At 42.1% G+C, this 23,004-nt stretch overlaps 1 non-coding gene across 1 annotated transcript; it reads left to right on the forward strand.

The window, feature by feature from the left end:
• Window positions 1-3,934: 3,934 nt before the first annotated feature.
• trnai-uau (transfer RNA isoleucine (anticodon UAU)) lies at window positions 3,935-4,028 on the forward strand. The gene is made up of 2 exons: window positions 3,935-3,972; window positions 3,993-4,028. It is a non-coding gene; the product is annotated as a tRNA-Ile (tRNA).
• The last annotated feature ends 18,976 nt before the right edge of the window (window positions 4,029-23,004 follow it).

Below are 23,004 nucleotides of genomic sequence, written 5' to 3' on the forward strand. Positions count from 1 at the left end.
TGGAAATAGTGGATGCGTTGACAGTCATTTTCCAACATTCCATTGACTCTGGATCAGTTCCTATGGAGTGGAGGGTAGCCAATGTAACCCCACTTTTTAAAAAAGGAGGGAGAGAGAAAACAGGGAATTATAGACCGGTCAGCCTGACATCGGTAGTGGGTAAAATGATGGAATCAATTATTAAGGATGTCATAGCAGTGCATTTGGAAAGAGGTGACATGATAGGTCCAAGTCAGCATGGATTTGTGAAAGGGAAATCATGCTTGACAAATCTTCTGGAATTTTTTGAGGATGTTTCCAGTAGAGTGGATAAGGGAGAACCAGTTGATGTGGTATATTTGGACTTTCAGAAGGCGTTCGACAAGGTCCCACACAAGAGATTGATGTGCAAAGTTAGAGCACATGGGATTGGGGGTAGTGTACTGACATGGATTGAGAACTGGTTGTCAGACAGGAAGCAAAGAGTAGGAGTAAATGGGTACTTTTCAGAATGGCAGGCAGTGACTAGTGGGGTACCGCAGGGTTCTGTGCTGGGGCCCCAGCTGTTTACACTGTACATTAATGATTTTGATGAGGGGATTGAGTGTAGTATCTCCAAGTTTGCGGATGACACTAAGTTGGGTGGCAGTGTGAGCTGCGAGGAGGATGCTGTGAGGCTGCAGAGCGACTTGGATAGGTTAGGTGAGTGGGCAAATGCATGGCAGATGAAGTATAATGTGGATAAATGTGAGGTTATCCACTTTGGTGGTAAAAACAGAGAGACAGACTATTATCTGAATGGTGACAGATTAGGAAAAGGGGAGGTGCAAAGAGACCTGGGTGTCATGGTACATCAGTCATTGAAGGTTGGCATGCAGGTGCAGCAGGCGGTTAAGAAAGCAAATGGCATGTTGGCCTTCATAGCAAGGGGATTTGAGTACAGGGGCAGGGAGGTGTTGCTACAGTTGTACAGGGCATTGGTGAGGCCACACCTGGAGTATTGTGTACAGTTTTGGTCTCCTAACCTGAGGAAGGACATTCTTGCTATTGAGGGAGTGCAGCGAAGGTTCACCAGACTGATTCCCGGGATGGCGGGACTGACCTATCAAGAAAGACTGGATCAACTGGGCTTGTATTCACTGGAGTTCAGAAGAATGAGAGGGGACCTCATAGAAACATATAAAATTCTGACGGGGTTAGACAGGTTAGATGCAGGAAGAATGTTCCCAATGTTGGGGAAGTCCAGAACCAGGGGTCACAGTCTAAGGATAAGGGGTAAGCCATTTAGGACCGAGATGCGGAGGAACTTCTTCACCCAGAGAGTGGTGAACCTGTGGAATTCTCTACCACAGAAAGTTGTTGAGGCCAATTCACTAAATATATTCAAAAAGGAGTTAGATGAGGTCCTTACTGCTAGGGGGATCAAGGGGTATGGCGAGAAAGCAGGAATGGGGTACTGAAGTTGAATGTTCAGCCATGAACTCATTGAATGGCGGTGCAGGCTAGAAGGGCCGAATGGCCTACTCCTGCACCTATTTTCTATGTTTCTATGTTTCTATGTATCTCTCTGTCACCCTTACCAGGCGTAAGATTTTGAAGGAGATCTTCTAGGCAAGAGTTGGGAAAATAGCGCAAATCTCCGACCGCAATGACCCTTCTCTCGGGGATGCGTTGGATCAGTCAAAAGCCATTTTGACTGTCCCAGTGCCTGTTTTCGGCGCACGCACATCGCGCTCTGAGAAGCGCACTTGAGGGGCTTCGACGGGTGCGTGCTGACATCATACTTGCCCTTAGAGACCGCAATTGTTGGAAGTTTGGCAGGCTCTCTGTTGCCATGTATTTCCCTCAGTCTGAAACAGAACGTGACAAGTTGTCAATGGCGATAGCAATAATTATTCATCTTTCACAGAATGTTATGTAATTAATTTAATAAGCTTCATTTTAATTTAATAAATCCCGGAATATGCATCGAACCTGTGCCGACGAGGAGTGAGCGCTGCATCCTAACCACTAGGTGGCGGTCACAGGAGTGAGTAAACGTTGATGTTGTGAACTCGTGAACCAGTCAGAAGGCCTCTGTGAGAATATTTAAAGGGAGAATGTTCAAAGTAAACTAGTCGCAACAGCAATGAACTGCAATTAATAAAATCAGCCAAAACCTGTATTTTTCCCCGGCAGACATGGCGGAAATTAAACGGTGGAAGTTAACCGTTTTGAAGATTGAATGTCTTTTGGAACTGGCTCGTTTTATTAATTGTAAAACATATGATTTTTCTTAAAGACTTGGATATTTCATTGCAGTCCTCTGCTATTGCGACTTTACCAGAACAACACCAACAATTTAGCTCCCAGATTAATGCGTGGTAGCCGGATTGGTTTCAATACCCACAAACTGGGGCTTGGGGATTAAAATATCGGAACGTATCTGGATTCCATTGTTGACGCTTCACGTCAATGACATTTAATCACAACTCCGTCATCAGAAATATTTCCAGAGATGCTGCCTGACTGGCTGAGTATATCCAACATTTCCTGATTTCATTTCAGGCTTACAGGATTCGCAGAACTTTGCTTTTGAAACTAAAAGGTAAGATAAGTTGACGTCATTGGCGATTCGAAAGTCAGTACATTTCTGCAACGACAAACGTGAGTCATGCGTGGTGTGTATCCTCCCTTCTGCCAGGTAAAGAACATCACTGAATGGTTGCAGATCATTTTGAGGGGCGAAGGGGAGCAGCATAAGCCGTGATCTATGTGCTGACCAATGACATAAGGAAACAGGGGGATGAGTTCCTTCAATCAGAGTTTCAGGTCCAATTGAGGAAATTAATGAGCAGGACCACAAAGGTATTCTATGGATTATTCCCAGTGCCCCGCGCTATTGAGTTTAAAAATAGCAACGTATGTCTTGATAAATGGTGCACGAGTTTGGGCTACAGAATCCGGGGCATTGGGACCAGTTCTGGCGTAGGAGAGACGTGTTACAGTAGATCGGGTAGTACATCAATAGAGCTTGGACCAATGTCCTCGCGGGAAGTTTAACAACTGGGGCGGGTGAGCCGTTGAACTAATTTGGCAGTGGATTTGTATACCAGTATGAAACATCTGTAGATGTTGTAATTATGCCTTTATACACAAGTCCAGATGATTATTATATATCAACTATAGCAGTGAACGTGGCCTCAGACAGCGCATTTCAGCCCATCCTTGGGAAACGATATACCACGGCACAGCCAAACCTTCTCCGACACCGAGCACAAGCAGAGGAAACACAGGCACAGCAAAATTTGGTGAGGACCGCAGAGAGTAAAATGTTGTTTGATCAGTGACAGCTCTAAATATATTTTGGTGTCTTGTGTTAAGTTGCAATATGTTCTGTGGGATATAATTATATTTTGTATATCTGTGATCATGTTTATGTATTTGAATGCAACAAAGTTATTTATAATAGTATTGTGGAGCATCTATGTTTGTTATAAATGTATTCTCTGTGTATACCTTTGTATCTATGCTAATTGTAAACACCTCGCAAATAAACGTAAATACAATTATAAGCACAGAGATACTTAGAGATAAATTCATAACTGAAACAGACATAAAAACAAATAGATTTATAATAACACATATATGAACACATATAATTTTATTATCAATGTTCCACACAATTTAATTTACAACTCACAGATAGATGCATAAATATATTTATAAAGTTCCCGCACAGACATCCAAATTCATTACAAATAACAAAACATTACACAAATAATAAAACACGTCTATGGTGAAAATCTATGGAGTCTCAATAACTGAAGGCTTCTTGCAGAGATCCAGCATCGACACGATGGGATGAAAAGCTTCCTTCTGTGTTGAATGATTCGATGATTCATTGTCTTCCTCCTTGTTAGACAGGTGGAACAGGCAGCTGTATGATGGGAGCACAAAGACCACAGTACATGCAGCTCTAGTGGCGCAATCGGTTAGCGCGCGGTACTTATATGACAGTACAGGCTTTGGAAATGCCGAGGTTGTGAGTTCGAGCCTCACCTGGAGCAGCCGATGCTTTTGCATGTGATGTTTGCACTTTTCAGAGTCTGAGGCCGTTTTCTGTTCATCCATCTCTCTTGTCGATTCCGCCATTTACCACGGTGCTGTCTGTCTCGCTGTCTCGCTGCGGTTATTCCTGTGTCAATCTGTGGGTTATTTCTGATTGAATAACCGTGCCTGTTCCCCACATGAAATAAATGAGGGGATCAAACAATTCCTCATCTGGCACTAGGGAGCGAATGAACCAAAATTTATGAGACAATATAGTTTATTGTAAATATAACATTCCCTCTTGAGTGATATAGGTTCAATTCTGTACAAAACCAAACTATGATCACAACGTGTTACCAATAAGCCAAATTTTACTGTATTGTCGCAAGCGCTACCATTGTAGCTCAAGGAGATTCATAATTAATAAGCGTAGAAATCAAGCAATGAAACGGTAGAGATGGTTCTGAGAATGCGGAATGCCCTCGCCCAGACCAACATTTAAAACAAGGTTTAAAAACTGGCAGCGTGCAGGAGGAAGGGAAGAGAGGAAAGTGAGCCACAGAAAAGCCACGGGAGTTTCGGAAACTCAGGGCGTTTTTCTCTGACCACAGCATAGTTGCGCGTGGCACGGATATTGTTGCTGTTAAATATGAATAAAATGCAACGTTTGTTTGCAGCTGTTTCTGTTTCTGTCCCTTTTAACTAATTCTTAATTTCATTTGCCTGCGATGATTCCATAAATCTTCGTAACCGTGCCGAACAAATATCGATCAATATGAAACTTGAAAATGTTAATTGCCCCAAACCTCGATAGATTTTTAGGGGAGGAATTATAAGAGAGGTGGAATAGGCAGCTGTAACAAAAAGGGCCACTGAATATAAAGGGGCTGCAGGAGGGGTCAAAACTAAAAATCATTGTTTAAAAACTAGGCTTAAAACACTCTACGTAAATGCACGCAGCATTCAAAATAAAGTAAATTAGTTAACGGCACAAATCATTACGAATGGGTATGATTTGGTGGCCATTACAGAAACGTGGTTGCAGGGTGGCCAAGACTTAGAATTAAACATACAGGGATAGTTGACGATTTGAAAAGTTAGACAAGAAGGGAAAGGAGGTCGGGGAGCTCTGTTAATAAAGGATGATGTCAGGTCAGTTGTGAGAGACGATATTGGCTCTAATGCACAAAATGTTGAATCATTGTGGGTGGAGATTAGAGATAGTAAGGGGGAAAAGTCACTGGTGGGCGAAGTTTATAAGCTCCCAAATAATAACTTCACGGTGGGGTGGACAATAATCAATGGAATAATGGAGGCATGCGAAAAAGGAACGGCAGTAGTAATGGGCGATTTTAACCTACATATCGATTGGTCAACTCAAATCGCACGGGGTAGCCTGGAAAAGGAAGTCATAGAATGCATAAGGGATTGTTTCTTAGAACAATATGTAACATAAACTACAAGAGAAAAAGCTATCTTCGATCTGGTCCTGTGTAATGACACAGGAAAAATAAACGATCTCCGAGTAAAAGATCATTTCGGAAAGTGTGATCACAGTATGATTGAATTTGTAATACAGATTGAGGGTGAGGAGGTTGTGTCAGAAACGAGTGCACTATGATTAAACAAAGGGGACTACAGTGGGATGAGGGCAGAGTTGGCTAAAGTAGATTGGAAACACAGACTAAACGGTGGCACAAATGAGGAACAGTGGAGGACTTTTAAGGAGCTCTTTCATAGTGCGGAAAAAAAATATTCCAGTGAAAAAGAAGGGCGGTAAGAGAAGGGATAACCAGCCGTGGAAACCAAGGAAATAAAGGAGAGTATCAAATCAAAGATTAATGCGTATAAGGTGGCCAAGGTTAGTGGGAAACTAGAGGATTGGGAACATTTTAAACAAAAGCAAAGAATGACTAAAAAAGCAGTAAAGAAAGGAAAAATAGATTACGAAGGTAAACTTGCACAAAACATAAAAACAGATAGTAAAAGCTTTTACAGATATATAAAACGGAAAAGCGTGACTAAAGTAAATGTTAGTCCCTTAGAAGATGAGAAGGGGGATTTAGTAATGGGTGATGCGGAAATGGCTGAGACCTTAAAATTATTTTGCTTCGGTCTTCACAGTGGAAGACGCAAAAACAATGCCAAAAATTGCTGGTCACAGGAATGTGGGAAGGGAGGACATTGAGACAATCACTATCACTAGCGGGGTAGTGCTGGACAAGCTAATGGGAATCAAGGTAGACAAGTCCCCTGGTCCTGATGAAATGCATCCCAGAGTATTAAAAGAGATGGCGGAAGTTATAGCAGATGCATTCGTTATAATCTACCAAAATTCTCTGGATTCTGGGAGGTACCAGCGGATTGGAAAGCAGCTAATGTAACACCTCTGTTTAACAAAGGGGGCAGACAAAAGGCAGGTATCAACAGGCCGGTTAGTTTAACATCTGTAGTGGGGAAAATGCTTGAAACTATCATTAAGAAAGAAATAGCGGGACATCTAGATGGGAATAGTGCACCCAAGCTGATGCAGCATGGATTCATGAAAGGGAAATCATGTTTAACTAATTTACTGGAATTCTTTGAGGATATAACGACCATGGTGGATAGAGGTGTACCGATGGATGTGGTGTATCTAGATTTACAAAAGGCATTCGATAAGGTGCCACATAAAAGATTACTGCAGAAGATAGAGGTACACGGAGTCAGAGTAAATGTATCAGCTTGGCTAGAGAATTGGCTGGCGAACAGAAAAAAGAGAGTCGGGATAAATGGGTCCTTTTCGGGTTGGAAATCGGTGGTTAGCGGTGTGCCACAGGGATCAGTGCTGGGACCACAACTGTTTGCAATATACATAGATGACCTGGAAGAGGGGACAGAGTGTAGTGTAACTAAATATGCAGATGACACAAAGATTAGTGGGAAAGCGGGTTGTGTAGAGGCTACAGAGAGGCTGCAAGGAGATTTGGATAGGTGAAGCGAATGGGCTAAGCTTTGGCAGATGGAATACTATGTCGGAAAGTGTGAGGTCATCCACCTTGGGAAAAAAAATCAGTAGAAGGGAATATTATTTGAATGGGGAGAAATTACAACATGCTGAGTTGCAGAGGGTCCTGGGGGTCCTTGTGCATGAATCCCAAAAAGTTAGTTTGCAGGTGCAGCAGGTAATCTGGAAGGCGAATGGAATGTTGGCCTTCATTGCGAGAGGGATGGAGTACAAAAGCTGGGAGGTCCTGATGCAACTATATAGGGTATTGGTAAGGCCGCACATGGAGTACTGAGTACAGTTTTGGTCACCTTACTGAAAAAAGGATATACTGGCTTTGGAGGGGGTACAGCGACGTTTCACTAGGCTGATTCCGCAGATGAGGGGGTTAGCATATGATGATAGATTGAGTAGACTGGGTCTTGCCTCGTTGGAGTTCAGAAGGCTGAGGGATGATCATTTGGAAACATTTAAAATTATGAAAGGGATAGACAAGTAAGAGGCAGAGACGTTGTTTCCACTAGGGATCACTAGAACTAGGGGGCACAGCCTCAAAATACGGGGGAGCCAATTTAAAACCGAGTTGAGAAGGAATTTCTTCTCACAGAGGGTTGTGAATTTGTGGAATTCTCTGCCCAAGGTAGCAGTTGAGGCTAGCTCATTGAATGTATTCAAGTCACAGATAGATAGATTTTTAAACAATAAGGGAATTCAGGGTTACGGCGAGAGGGCGGGTAAATGGAGCTGAGTCCACAGCAGATCAGCCATGATCATATTGAATGGCGGAGCAGGCTCGACGGACCAGATGGCCTACTCCTGTTCCTAATTCTTATGTTCTTATGTTCTTATATATGATGGGAGCACTAATACCACACAGCATTCGCATCCGATTCCAGCGACGGAATCGGATAGACGCCGTACTTATATGACAGTGTAAGCACCCAGAAAGGCCGAGGTTGTGAGCTCGAGCCTCACCTATTACAGCTGATGGCTTTGCTTGTGACATTTCGACAGTATTCAAATATACAATTAATGTACTCCCAAACGTTACCTATATATTCACTCTTTTATTCCAGCACACAATATTGCAATGGAGGATGAAAATTGTACGGACATGTGAGATGGAGTGGAGGCGTTTTGAAATTTAATGAATAACTCTGATGTAAATAAGAATGTACCGGAAACACACTCGATTTCAAAGAGAAGATATGTAAACACATTGGTTATCTCTACATAATTCCTGCACGACATTCAACAGAAACAAGGATTTTCCTGAACATTTCACTAAAACTGTTGTGCTCCGTGTTAAAATGGCTCGTGCATTGGACTTCTCGCTGATTCTGTTCTCAAGAAATATTCAAACTTGTCGAGTCGAGTCCCATAAAAGTCCAATTGTAAATTAATAGAATGATTACCGCACAGCAGGAGGCCATTCGTCCCATCCAGAGCGTGCCAGCTCTCAGCTAGTCCCACTCCCCCGCCATTTCCCCATAGCCCTGCAGGACAGAGTTGGCTGGTTCCGAGGCTGGAAATTAAAAGTTTGCAGCAAACCGCAACTGCCTGTGATAGCCGGAAGGTTTATTGTTTTGGGCCTGAAATCCACTCAGGTTTACCTGCTCGCTGCTACAATGTTTAAAGCTCCATTCAGTGCTTGAATAACTAGGAGCTGTAGCTGCCGGGCTGCCTTTATCTCTGTCAGAGCGTGAGCTCCGCCTGGGAGGGAGGCACGTTTAAACTGTCGCCCAATTATCTTTTATGGTTTTACAACATTTCAAGAAAGCAAAAGGCTTCCCCCTCAAGCTGCAATGATCTTTTCTGTTATTGTCTTCGCATGCATCTTTCTAACTCTCCCGATCTCTGCCTCTTGTAATTCTTTGGTTTTCGCTGATTGACTTCTCAGGTTTAAATGGACGGCCTGGGTTGATCTAACCTGCAACAAGGACAGCAATGGGCAAAGTAATACGTGGACTATAGGACAGCAATGTTGTAAATTCGGGGCAAATATCTTCACAGATATGTTCCTTCGCGCTCGCAGTGAAATAAAGCAGCACCGATTACAGTTGTCTTAATGTAGAGTGTACCTTATGTGGATGCCGACACAGACGACAATATGGAGCTATTTATGCTGTAAAATCTTATTTGATAATACAGGTCACATATTCAAAACTAGTTATGTAAAGACATTCTAATATTGTTGACGTGGAATAGTCAGCAATGCTCGCACGGCAATTGGATGCCTGTGCCCAGTTGGAAAGCTGTCTGAGCAATGCAGAACAATGAATTTCTGCTGAGCAGACCATGAGCCTACTTCTCGAAAATGGTTCTCCGGTCCCGCTAAGAGGGGATTAAGTACCATGAGAGTTCGATAGGACTGTGCCCACTTGTATAGCAGGACGTGTAGTGGGTATTTTCCCTTCCTTAAAGAACAGTAATGACTCAGTTGCAGAATTTGCTCGCACCACTCGCAATTCGTCCCAAGGATGAGCCGAGCCGATCACGTGGAGTTAATACAATTCCTCCAGTCAGTAAATTCAGTTGGGATATCAAGAAAAAATAAGAAATCGCCGTGACTTACTCAGTGAGCGCGTAGCATAATGGATAAGATGGTTATTTACGGTATGTATCATAATGTTATCAAGAAATTGCAGTTTTGAGTAGATTTGGATTCAAAGCCTAATTTATGTAAGATTCAGTCAAATGCTTGGAAGGTTTATCAGCAACAAACGCTTAACAAAGAAAATGAGCACAATCCATTAGCAGTCCATCGCCTTAACCTCTCGTCTGCCAACTAGCACAACTCAGCTATTCCATTTCAGGCTTTTTGCATCCGTATAGAAATACGCTGCAAAAAGTCCCCATCACGTCCTGTCCTGCCGTGCAACCAGATCGACAATGTTGAAATTGTACAATAGCTTCTGTAAGCAAACGGCCTTCAGTTACTACAGGATGGCTGTGAAATGTCTACTCAAATGATTAGGTGCAGGCCCCTTTTACTTAGACCTGGCAGCCTGGCCACGCCGGTTTCAAATCCGACCAATGCAGAACTCTCTACAGTTAGACCACATTAGGCGTACTGTGTGCAATTCTGGTCGCTATATTATAAAAGAAACTAGTGGGGCACTGGATAGTGTGCAGAGAAGTTAGTGCTCTATCAGGAAAGAATCGACAGGCTCAATTTATTTTTTCATGAAATGGGAAGTTTGAGGGATTACCTAATCGAGCTCTTTAATATCTTGAAAGATTTTGATAGAGTTGATATAGTGTTTCCACTTCTGGAGAAAGTATTACTAGAGACCATCAATATAAGATAAATCAGCAACAAATCAAATTGGGAATTAAGAATAATCTTCTTTACGCAGAGTGTGGTAAGGATGTAGAACTCACTACCACCAGAGAAGTTGAATCAAATATTATAGATGCATGTAAGGAGCGGTTAAATAAACATATGAGGGAGAACTAAATGGAGGGCTATGCTGATAGTGCTGGATGCGGAAAGAGGGGAGGATGCTCCAGTGGACCACTAACGTCGATATTGACAGCTTGGGCCAAATAGCCTGTTTTTGCTTTGAATATCCTATGTAATCGTATGATGTCGACACCATGGGTCCAATTCGAAAGCCAACTTCTCACAACTTTCAGACCTAGAGGAAATAACACTGATTAATATTCCTGGTTAGGGTGTTTCAAAAAGATGTCAAGATTGATGCTCCTTAAAGCCTACCTCGTTGAGCAAGCTTTGGGGCATCTGTCGTAAATTCTCTTTTATGTGGTTCGGTGTCAGCGTTGTTTGATTTGTCTTAAGCTTTCGTGGAGCGCCCTGTGACGTCTTACTACGTTAAAGGCGCTACATAAATGAAAGATGTAGTTGTTGTAATATTTACATTGTCTCCCTGTTTCAGGTTTCACAGAAAACGTGCTGGTTGAGAAGGCATTCGGCATACCTACCTTTATTAGCCGAGATATATAGTACAAGAGCAGTGAAGTTATGCTTGAGCTATATAAAACATTATTTGGGCCACAGCTAGATTACTGCGTACACATCATTACAGGAAAGATGTAATTGCACTAGAGAGGGTGCAAAAGAGATTTACGAGGATGTTGCCTGGACTGGAGAATTTTGGATATGAGTAATGATTCGATAGGCTGGGTTTTTTTTCATTGGAGCATAAAAACTGAGGGGAAACAAAATTAGGAGGGGCCTGGAGAGAGTGGATAGGAAGGGCCTATTTTTCTGAGTAGAATGGTAAACAACCAGGGGACATAGAATTAAAGTAATTGGTAGCAAGTTTAGAGGGGATTTGACGGGTAATGTTTTCACCCAGAGCAATTTGGTAGTCTGGAACTCACTGCCTGATAGGGTGGTAGAGGCAGAAACCCTCACCGCATTTAAAACACGCTTGCGTATGCACTTGAAGTGCAATAACCTACAGGGCTATGGACCAAAAGCTGGAACATGGGATTCCGCTGGATAGCTCTTTGTTGGCCGGCGTTGACCGGATGGGCCGAAATATCCTTCTTCCGTGCTGTAAATAACTATGATTCTATGATTCAGTTCTAAGCGAGTATCTAACTACAGATGAGCCGGAGGTGGAGACTTTATGGTAAAATTAAGAAATAGGAAAGGATTTAAGACAATAGTGGGAGTTGTGTATAGGCCCCCTAGTCACAGCTGTGAAGTACTAGAATATATAAATTTAGAGATTAGACAAGTGTGCAATAAAGACAGTGTGGTTTAATAGGGGATTTAAATGTTCATATATATTGGGATAATCGGACTAACACCTGTCAGAAAGATTGTGTATTCTTGAGTGTGTCCGGGCTAGTTCTGCAACAATATGTTCCAGAACGAACAAGGGACATGCCAATTTATATTTAGTAATGAGTAACGAGCCGGGTTTATTCAACAGCCTAAGCGTAAGTGAACATGTATTTAATAGCGATCAAAACATGATCGACTTCAACGTAACGTTTGACAGGGAGCTACGTGAAATAGCTACTACCGTTCTAGATTTCTGTAAGACCGACTTCAAGGGGCTGAGACAGAGACTGTCCACAACAAACTGGGAAAATCTGTGAATTGGTAAAACGATAGGAGGTGTTAAAAATAATTAAATGTGGTACAGAATCAGTGTATACCACTGGGGGCCAAAAAAAACAGGCATGGGCGACGAAAGAGGTAAGGGACCACGTTAAACTAAAATTAAAAGCGTACACAAATGCAAAAAATAGCACAGATCCTAGTGAATGGGAAAGTTACAAAGAAAAGCTAAGGGGCACAAAGCAGATAGTAATTGCTACAAAGAGGGAGAATGAAAATAACCGACTGGTGAAATGAACAGACACATAGCAGATGTAAGTTAACGCAGAGAATTGTGAAGTGATACATTTTGGTAGGATGAGGAGAGGCAATATGAAATAATGATACTATTTTAACGGGGCCAGATTTATACATGAACATTTAAATCCCCTATTAAGCATCCGCCTCTGGAGATCAATGATCTCGAAACCGGTCAGAATGCTCTCCCTGTATTGTATAAACCAGCTCCAAATCGTACAATTTTAAAGAGGGGGCAGGATCTGGAAGACATGAGGACTTTTCCTTTGTTAATAGACGAATAAGGTATAAAGACAAGGAAAATATGCCAAACAATTTTGAGGCTTTAGCTGCAATATTGCGTTCAGTTCGTGACAACACGCTTTAGGGAAGAAGTCAAGCCTTTGGCAGAATAGATTCACTAGAATACTGCCAGAGCTGGGGACCTCATTTATACGAAGAGACTGGTGAAGCTGGGATTTCTCTCCTTAGAATAGAAAATCGAACCCATGATCTTCGGTTTACGGGACCGACGCCTTACCACTTGGCCACCGCGCCTTGATTAGCTATGTGACTTGCGAAGAATTGCTACAGAATCCCACATCATTTCAATTCCGTTGTCTAAGCACAGACGCATATACAAAAAAATAAAGTGGTATAGTGGAACGGGCAAATGACCAGCGTCATTTATATGAAACTATCATAAAACATTTCATAAAATCATACATTACCAATGGAGAATACTTGGTCCATCGTACTCTTGAACGAGCTATCCAATTAGACGCAGCTCTTTCCACAACGCCCTGCAAAATGTGCTTCTTCAAGCATTTATCCAATTCCATTTTGAGGGTTACAATTTAATCTGCAGTGCTACGGGGAAATGACGGGGTGAGACTAGCCGAGGGTCAGCACGGGCTCTACGGGCTGAATTTTCTTCATCCGTGCTGTAACAATTCTAAGAATCGATGACTCTATGATTCACCACCCTTTCAGGCAGTGCTTTACAGATCACAACAACTCACAGTTTCAAATCAAACAATTCTCCTCCACTTCCATTTGTTTCCTCTGTTGTTGTGGATGTTCCCAGGACTGGTTAGTTTTGGTTATGGGGAAAGATTGGGGTTGTTTTCTTTCGAACAGATGAGGATAAGTGGTGACATAATTGATGTGTATAACATTATGCGGGGCCGAGATAGTGTGCAGAAGAAACACCTATGCCCCTGAGCAGAGAGGTCAATAACCAAGGGGCATAGATTTAAAGTAATTGGTAAAAGGATTACACGAAAGTCGTGGAGAAATTTTTTCGCCCAGAATGAATTTGGGTCTGGAGCTCACTGACTGAAAAGTTGGTGGAGACACAATCCCTCATCACATTTAAGCAGTACTTGTATATGGATTGAATGACCCTAATCTGCAACGCTACATATCAAGAGCTGGGAAGTGCGATAGGCTTGATAGCTATTTCGATTGGCCGAGACAGGATGGGCCGAATGACCCCCTTCCCTGATGCAAACTTCTCCGAGTCTATGATTTCATGAGGTGGGGAATGCTATTTTATTTCCTGCACATATCTGTATCGATGGGATCTTGCTGTGTGGTAATTGGCGGCCGTATTGCCCTACAGCACATCAAGTGACTACACTTCAAGAAGTACTTAATTTTCTGTAAAACACGTTTGAATAAAATATTAATTCAGTGGATGTGGGCGTAGCTAGGAAGGCTGACATTTATTGCCCAACCTTAATTGCGTTTAAGAAGGTAGTGATGTACAAACTTCGTGAACCACTGCCATACTTGGATATCCACTTAATGGCTATGGTCCAAGAGCTTGAAATTGGATTTGGCAGGATAATGCTTTGTCCATCAGCAAGGACGCAATGGGCTAAATGGTTTCCTTCTGTGCTGTAAATTTCTATGGCTCTGTGGTTCAGTCACTGAGATTATGGTACTGCCAATGTGCTGTTGTAGAATGAGTTCCAAGATTTTCACACCGCACAATAATGGAAAGGCGATATAATTCATGGTTCATTATCTGCGGAGTTGATACTCGAGTTGGAAAAATCAATCTTTAGAGATCATGCCCACTTCTGACCTTATGATGGAGGGCTAGTCATTGATGAAGCTGGTGATGATGATATCCTGCAGCGATATCCTGGGCTGAGATGATTGGCGTCGAAAATCCACAACCACCTTCTTTTAGGCTAGGTATGTCTCCAGCAGTGAAGATTAACCACGCAATGACTTCAACGTTAGTAGCCTCCTTGATGAAACATTCTGCCAAATACTGCTTTGATGTCAAGGCCAATCACTCTCGCCTCATTTTAGAATTAATCACTTTTGGCATTATTTGGACCAAGGCTGTAATGATGTCTCGAGGCTGGTGGTACTGTCGGAACTCAAACTGAGCAACGGCGGGCAATTCGGTCATTCCATGTTCGTGAAAGATGCTACGGGAATGCAAGCTCGTGCTGTTACTGTCTGAAAACAGCGCACAGTTGCATGATGTATATTTGTAGTATCAGATGGGTCATCGGCCTGAAATCTTACTCCTACCTTCCTCTTCCGACATACCCTACCAGGGCCTCAAAGCATGGCACGTTTTAAAATATCAGTGTTAAAAACATTGTATCATTCTATATTTCTTAAAGATTAAGACACAACTGGCAGCGAGATATCCAGTTTGCCGATGATGCAAATATTGGTGATATAGTAATTAGTGCAGATGTTAGCGTATACTTATAAAGATATATTGATAGATTAAATGAAAGGACGATTCAGTGGCAGATAAATTCCAAACAGGTAATTGTGTGGTCATCCATTTTAGTTCACAAATATAAATCCGAGTACGAATTAAATGGAGCACAGCTTGGAAGGATGGAGTTCCAAAGTGGTTTGCAGTCCCACTGCGCATACCACTAAAATGCAGTTGCAAGTTACAAATATATTCAAAACAACTAATGGCGTGTTAGGCTTTATAATTATGGGATAGACTATAAATCCATGCAAATTTTTCTTCAACTGTACAGAGATGTAGTTAGGCTATATCTGGAGTACTCTAAGTTATAGAATATAATAGATTCATAGACGTTTACAGCACGGAAGGAGATAATTTCGGCCCATCCTGTCCGTGCCACGGTTATCCAGCCTAATCCCACTTTCCAGCTCTAGGTCCATAACTCTGCACTTTACGGCTCTTCAGGTGCACATCCAAATACGTTTTAAATGTGCTAAAGTTTTCTGCCTCTACCAATCTTTAAGGCAGTGCGTTTTAGACAACCACAACTATCTGCGTGTGGAAATTTCCCATCACATCTCCTGTAAACCTTCTCTAATTACTATAAATTTATGCCCGCTTGTTGTTAAGCACTCTGCTAAGGGCAATAAGCCGTTTCTACCCATTATATCTAGTCCCCTTATGGGCACGGCCCCTTGGAAACGATCGGCTGGATTGGAATGTGCACTGTTCATGCTCACCAGAATGTTACCAGGATGCGACGGGTTAAATTATGAGGAGAAATTACATAAACTAGGCCTGTACTCCCTGGAATATAGAAGGTTAAGTGTCGATTTGATTGAGATTTTTAAGGTTTTGATACGAATTGATAAGATAGATAGAGATAAAGCTTTTTTCACCGTTCGTGGGAGAGTTTTCGACAAGAGGACATAATGATAAAATCAGAGGCAGGACATTCGACGGAGAAGTTAGGAAAGTCTTCTTCATGCAAAGGTTGAAGGATTTATCTTCTACAAAAGACAGGATATACTAGCTCAATTAAAAATATTTTAATTTTAAATTGATAGTTTTTGCTAGACACTGGTAAAAAGGATGTGCAGCCAATGTAGATGGATGGAGATAAGTTAGAGCTCAGCCAAGAATTAACAGAATGGCGAATAGGCACAAGGGGCGGAATGGCCTAATCCTGTTCCTATGTTCAGTCAATTGGCAGAACACCTATTATAAATAAAGAAACGTTGTCTTGAAGGGTGAATTAAAGTATATTATTTGCAGAGATTATGGACCGCTTCCACGCTTTTATAACAAACAAGCATTAAGTCTAATACTTAAACCAGTTGTTTGAATATTTACCAGGAGCAGAGACACATCTGTTGAATTTTAATTCCAACGCATTAACATCTCGGCCATCCTGGTCATGGGCACGCTGTAGTGCAGTGCTTGGAAATTCGGCAAATCGCTTGCAGACTCAAAATGCAGTTTTCAGCGCAGAGCAACCTACACGTCTGCATACTCTGCACACGTGGGAGGTTATATGCCTTGTTTTGAACTGTGGATGGTGAAAGTTGAACCGCAAAAGCACAACAGTTAGGCAAATAACGCAATGAACTGACCGTCTGTAACTAGAAAAGAAACCCCCATGCTTTAACCCACAGAACATGTAATCTTCCCGTCAACACTGAACATCTTTGAATGAATAATGTTAAAATGCACGTCAACCACCCAGTATTAGCAAGCTCAGACTGAACCAGCACTTAAAGTGATAACTCATAAGGTATGGAGAAAACTGAAGTGGGGAGCGATGGAGAGAGTGACAGAGAGAAAGTCATATTTGGACAGATAAACAGATCCCCAATGAGAAAAGCGTACAGAAATTGACTGCAACTGAGATAGACATAAAGCGAGACTGACACACGGAAAGAAAGTTAGATTCAGAGAGAAATAGAATAAATGATAGAGAGAGAAAAAGAGAACCAGCACATTAAATGTGAGAAAATACCTGACGGCAGGGCTGGGAATTAAATCCGTGAACTGAGGTTTACAGGTAAAAACACAAGCTCACTGCGAGAGAGGATTGGAGCATACCATGAGACACTTTCCCCAGAGCGCTGCATACTGTTCGCCATCAACTATTTACCCAATTCCCTTTTAGAGGTGGTCAACCCGCTGCTTAAGAGGTAGAGAGGGAGTGGGTGATCAGCAGACAGAATAGGAGGACAAGGCAGGTAGTGCACGAGCCCCCGAGTCCATCTCGCTCGCCAACACCGTGGAACCAGATCCAAATCCACGGCAACGAAGGTGGTTCAGCTGCACAGGGGAGGAGAGAGAAGAATGGAAGAGCTATAATGGTAGGGGTTTCAATAATCAGGGGAGCAGATGGGCGTTTCTGCAGCCGCAGAGGTGACACCAGAATAATATGTTGCCTTCCTGGAGGCAAGGATGTCACCGAGCGGCTGCAGGACATTCTGATGGAGGAGGGTGATCAGTCAGCGGTCTTTGTCCATATGTTCCCAATGACATAGGTATAAAGAGGTGTGAAGTCCTGCAGGCAGAGTTTGCGGAGCTATGAGAGAGGTTAAAAAACAGGAGCTGAAAGGTAGTAATCTCCAGAATACTCCAGGTGCCACGAACGAGTGAGTATAGAAATAGGAGGATAGAGCACGTGGATGCATGGCTGGAAAAATGGTGCAGGAGGAGGGCTTTAGTTTCCTGAGACATTTGGACTGCTTTTGGCGGAGTTGCTACCTGTACCAGCCAGACGGGTTGCCCCTCAACAGAGCCGGGTCCAATAACCTCGAGTGGCGACGGGCTGGGGGGAGGCGGTGGTTCCTCGTGCTGTTGGGGAGGGTTTAAACTAGTTTGGCAGGGGGATGGGATCCTTAGAATAGATTCAATAGGAGGGGAGTAGAGTTGGAATTAAAAAGCAAAAAGGTAGAAAGTTAGTTTGTAGGACAGAGGAAAGAAGTGTAAAAACCAAATTTAAAAAGCTTTTTGTGTAAATGCACGTAGCATTCGTAACAAAACAGATGAGTTGACGGAACAAATAAATACAAATGAGTACGATCTGATAGTAATTACAGAGACGTGGTTGCAAGGTGACCAGGACTGGAAACGAATTATTCAAGGGTATTTGACATTTCGGAAGGACAGACAAAAAGGGAAGTAGGTGGGATAACATTGTTAATAAAAGATGTGATTAGTGCGTTCGTGAGAAACGATATTGGCTCAGAGGGTCAAGAGGTTGAATCATTTTGTGTGGAGATAAGAAACAATAACGGGAAAATGTCTCGGCTAGGCATAGTCTATAGGCCCCCAAACAGTGGTTGCACGTTTGGACGGAGTATGCATCAAGAAATATTAGAGGCTTGGAAAAAAGGAACGGCAATAATGATAGGGGCTTTTAACCTTCATATTTACTGGATAAACCGAATTTGCCTGGCTAGATTTGAGGAGGCGTTCATGGAGTGCATCCGGGAGACTTTATTTCTATAGGGAGCAGGCTATCTTATATCTAGTACTGTGTAATGAGACAGGATTAATAAATGATCTCATAGTAAAAGATCGTATTGGATTGAGTGACCACAATATGGTTGAATTTCAAATTCTGTTGGAGGAATAGAAATGTGTTTCTCCAACCAGTGTCCTAAGGTTAAATAAAGGAGACTACAAAGGTATGATGACAGAGGTGGATAAATTTGACTGGGAAAGTAACCTAAGGTTTGGGCGGTTGATGAGCAGTGGCAGACATTTAAGGAGATATTTTATAACACGGAACAAAAAATTACCCAATGAGAAGGAACGGCTGTGAGAGAAGGGATAACCATCCGCATTTATCTAAGGAAATAACGGAGGGTATCATATTGAAATCAAAGGCATACAATGTGGCCAAGACTAGTGGGAGACGAGAGCAGCGCATTGGGATTGTTTTTAAGCCAGCAGAGAAAGATTAAAAACATTATTAAAGAGGGAAGATAGATTATGAAATTAAACTAGCACGAAATATAAAAACAGATAATAAGAGTTTCTACAAATACATAAAAGGGAAAAGAGTTGCTCATGTGAATGTTGGCCCCCTGGAGGATGACACTGTGGAATTAATAATGGAGAACAGGGAAATGGCAGAGACGTTGAACAAATATTTTGTATTGGTCTTTCAAGTAGATGATACTAATAAACAACCCAATAGTGGATAATAAAGCGGGTATAGGCAGGGATGAATTAATACTATCACTATCACGAACGAAGTAGTACTAGTAACATAATTGCGCTAAAGGCAGACAAGTCCCCTGGACCTGATGGCTTACACCCTAGGGTCTTAAGAGAAGTGGCTGCAGAGGTAGTGGATGCATTCGTTATAATTTCTCAAAATTCCCTGCATTCTGGAGCGGTCACAGTGGATTGGAAAACCGAAAATGTAATGCCCCTTAAATACGAGTCAAGCAAAAAGCAGGAAACTATAGAACAGTTAGCCTAACATCTACCGTTGCGAAAATGCTGGAGTCCATTATTAAGGAAGCAGTAGCGGGACATTTGGAAAAGCATGATTCAATCAAGCAGAATCAGCATGGTTTTATGAAAAGGAAATCACGTTTAAAAAATCTGCTGGAGTTTTTGAGGATGTAACGTGTGGATAAGGGGAAACCAATAGATGTGGTGTATTTGGATTTCCAGAAGGCATTAGATAATGTGCCACATAAGAGGTTACTGCACAAGATAACAGCTCACGGGCTTGGGAGTAAAATATTAGCATGGAGAGAGGCTTTGCTAAATAACAGAAAACAGTGCGTCGGGATAAATGCGTAATTCTCCATTTGGCAAACAGTGACTAGTGGGGTGACTCAGGTATCGGTGCTGGGTCCACAACTATTTACAATCTATTTTAATGAATTGCATGAAATGACGGAGTGTAAAGGAGCTAAGTTTGCTGATGATACAAAGATGGGTAGGATAGCAAATTCTGAGGAGGACACAAGAAATCTGCAAAGGGATATAGGCAGGCTAAGTATGTGCGCAACAGTTTGGCTGTTGCAATATAATGTGTGAAAATGTGACGATACCAACTGTGGCAGAAAGAATAGAAAAGCAAATTATAATTTAAATGGAGAAAGGTTGCAAAGTGCTGAAGTAGTGGGACACCTGGGGGTCCTTGTGCAAGAAACACAAAAATTAGTGTGCAGGTGCAGCACTTAATCAGGAAGGCAAATGGAATATGCGTTTATTGCAAGTGAGATGCTTTATAAAGGCAGATTAGACCTGCTACAATTGTACCGCGTATTAGTGAGGCCACACCTCGTGTAAGGCGTACAGTTTTAGTCTCCGTATTTAAGGAAGGATATACTTGGAGACTGTTCAGAGAGGGTTCACTAAGTTGAATTCGGAGATGGGGAGGGTTGACTTATGAAGATAGGTTAAGTAGGTTGGGACTATGCACACTGGAGTACAGAAGAATTAGAGGTAATCTTATCGAAACGTATAAGATAATGAGGACGCTCGACAAGGTGGATGCAGAGAGCATATTTGCACTCATACGGGAAACTAAAACTAGTGGACGTAGACTTAGAATAAGGGACCGCCAATTTATAAGAACATTAGAACATGTGAAAAATGAGCAGCAATAAGCCATACGGCCCCTCGAGTCTGCACCACGATTTAATACGATAATTGCTGATCGGATCTTGGACTCAGGTCCACTTTCCTGCCTGCTCACCATAACTCCGTAATCCCTTATTAGTTAAGAAACTGCCTCTAACTTAAATTTATTCAATGTCCCGGCTCCCATAGCGCTCTGAGGCAGCCAAATCCACAGAAGTATAACCCTCTGAAAGAGGAAATTCCTCCTCATCTCAGTTTTAAATGGGCGGCCGCTTTTTCTATGATGTTGCCCCCGAGTTCTCGTCTCCCCTATCAATTGAAACCTCCTCTTTGCATCCACCTTGTCAAGCCCCCTCATAAACTTATACGTTTCGATAAGATCACCTCTCATTCTTCTGAATTCCAATGAGTAATGGCTGAACCTTCTCAATCTTTCATCATAGATCAACCCCCTCATCTCCGAATGAACCGAGTGAACCTTCTCTGAATTGCGTCCAAAGCAATTATCCTTTCATAAATATGGAAACCAAAACTATACATTGTATTTCAGGTGTCGCCTCACAATACCGATATAGCTGTAGCAAGACTTCCCTGCTGTTATACTCCACCTCCTTTGTAATAAACGCCATGATTCCATTGGCTTTCCTGATTATTTGCTGCAGCTGCATACTAACCTTTTGAGTTTCATACAAGAGTTTCATACACAAGTACCCATAGTTCCCGCTGTATTGCAGCACGTTGCAATGTTTCTTCATTTAAGTAATAGCTTGCTCTTTTCTGTCAAAGTTTATTTCTGTCAAATTGCATGACCTCACACTTTCCAACATTATACTCATACATTGCTTTTCATCACAACTTTTCATCGTCAGCAAACGTGGCTACGTTATACTCGGTCCATTCTTGCCAGTCGTTTATGCAGATTTAAAACTGAGATGAGAAGAAACGTATTTTCTATGGAATTCTCTCCCCCAGAGAGCCGTGGAGGCTGGGCCAAAGAATATATAAAATCGGAGATAGACACATTTTTGAATGATCAGGGCGTAAAGGGTTATGGGGAGCGGGCAGGGAAGTGGAGCTGAGTCCTTGATTAGATTATCCATGATCTTATTCAATGGCGGAGCAGGCTCGAGGGGCCTAATACTCCTGCCCCTAATTCTTATGTTCTTAATTACTTAAGAAAGTTCTGATCGCATCTGTGCCAACCAACTGTTCAGGTAATGCATTCCAAACCTGAACTAATTGGAGAATAATTAAATAATCTCCTCATCTCAACTCCGGTTCATTTGTCAAATAAATTGCTAATTTAAATCTGAGATTGATAGATTTTTGCTGGATATTGGTCGGAATTGATTTGAGGTCAAAGCAGATAGATGAGTTTAAGTAATTTTCAAAAATTATCTCACTGAACGACTCGAGGGTTCAACGACCCCTGCTCTTATTTTCCATCAATCAGCAGAGCACCTCTTGTAAATGTAGGATCGCTTCCTGGAAATGTAAAATATAAATACAGAGCCTTCCTTTCCAATGATTATAATATTTTAACAAGTTATCGTAATAGATAACATCCGCTACTACTGGAGCTCAAAATCATGCCAACATTCTCACATTTGATGTTCAGTCCAAAACTTATTACTCACTCAGCCATCCTGACGATTGAAGCAATAAATGCAATTTTCGACAATTCAGCAAATTCATTCCACACCAAATACCAATCCATTGATAATGCCAGTGATTAGAAAGCTGCTGCAGAATAAAAGTAACATCAGTTATTTTTCAGTTTCCTGGCTCTCAATCTCCCGATCACTATGGTCGTCCAATCACTTTGGTCATCCATTCCCCACCAGGAGGGCTTGAGGCCCCTCCGCTTCTTCATTGAAAGGACGCTCAACCAATATCCATCCACGATCAATTCATCCGCCTGGTGGAACTTGATTTAAACTGGCATTGGACAACTTCTCCTTTGACTCCACACACTTACTCCAAATTAAATGTGTTGCTATGGTAACCCGCATGCGGCCTAGATATGCCTATATTTCAATGGTATAAGTGAAACATTCTTTGTTCTAGTCCTACTCAGGTCTCATCCATCACCTCGTTTTCTGGAACATTGATGAATTTATCTATGCCATTTCCAGCTTTAGCAATGAACAAGACGTTTAGTCAACTTTGCTTTAAATTTCCAACCTTCCCTGCCCTTCACATGGCCCATCTCAGACTCTTCCCTTACCCTCCTGATTTCGCTACCTCCATTGCTGGGGAGAGTCGGCCGACCAATATCTACTATAACCCCACTGATTCCCACATCTACCTTAATTAAACTTTATCCAACTCGCTTTCTATAAGGACTGTATTCCATTCTCCCAGTTT

Source organism: Pristiophorus japonicus, unplaced genomic scaffold, assembly GCF_044704955.1.
Source record: "Pristiophorus japonicus isolate sPriJap1 unplaced genomic scaffold, sPriJap1.hap1 HAP1_SCAFFOLD_33, whole genome shotgun sequence".
Taxonomy (NCBI): Eukaryota; Metazoa; Chordata; class Chondrichthyes; family Pristiophoridae; genus Pristiophorus; species Pristiophorus japonicus.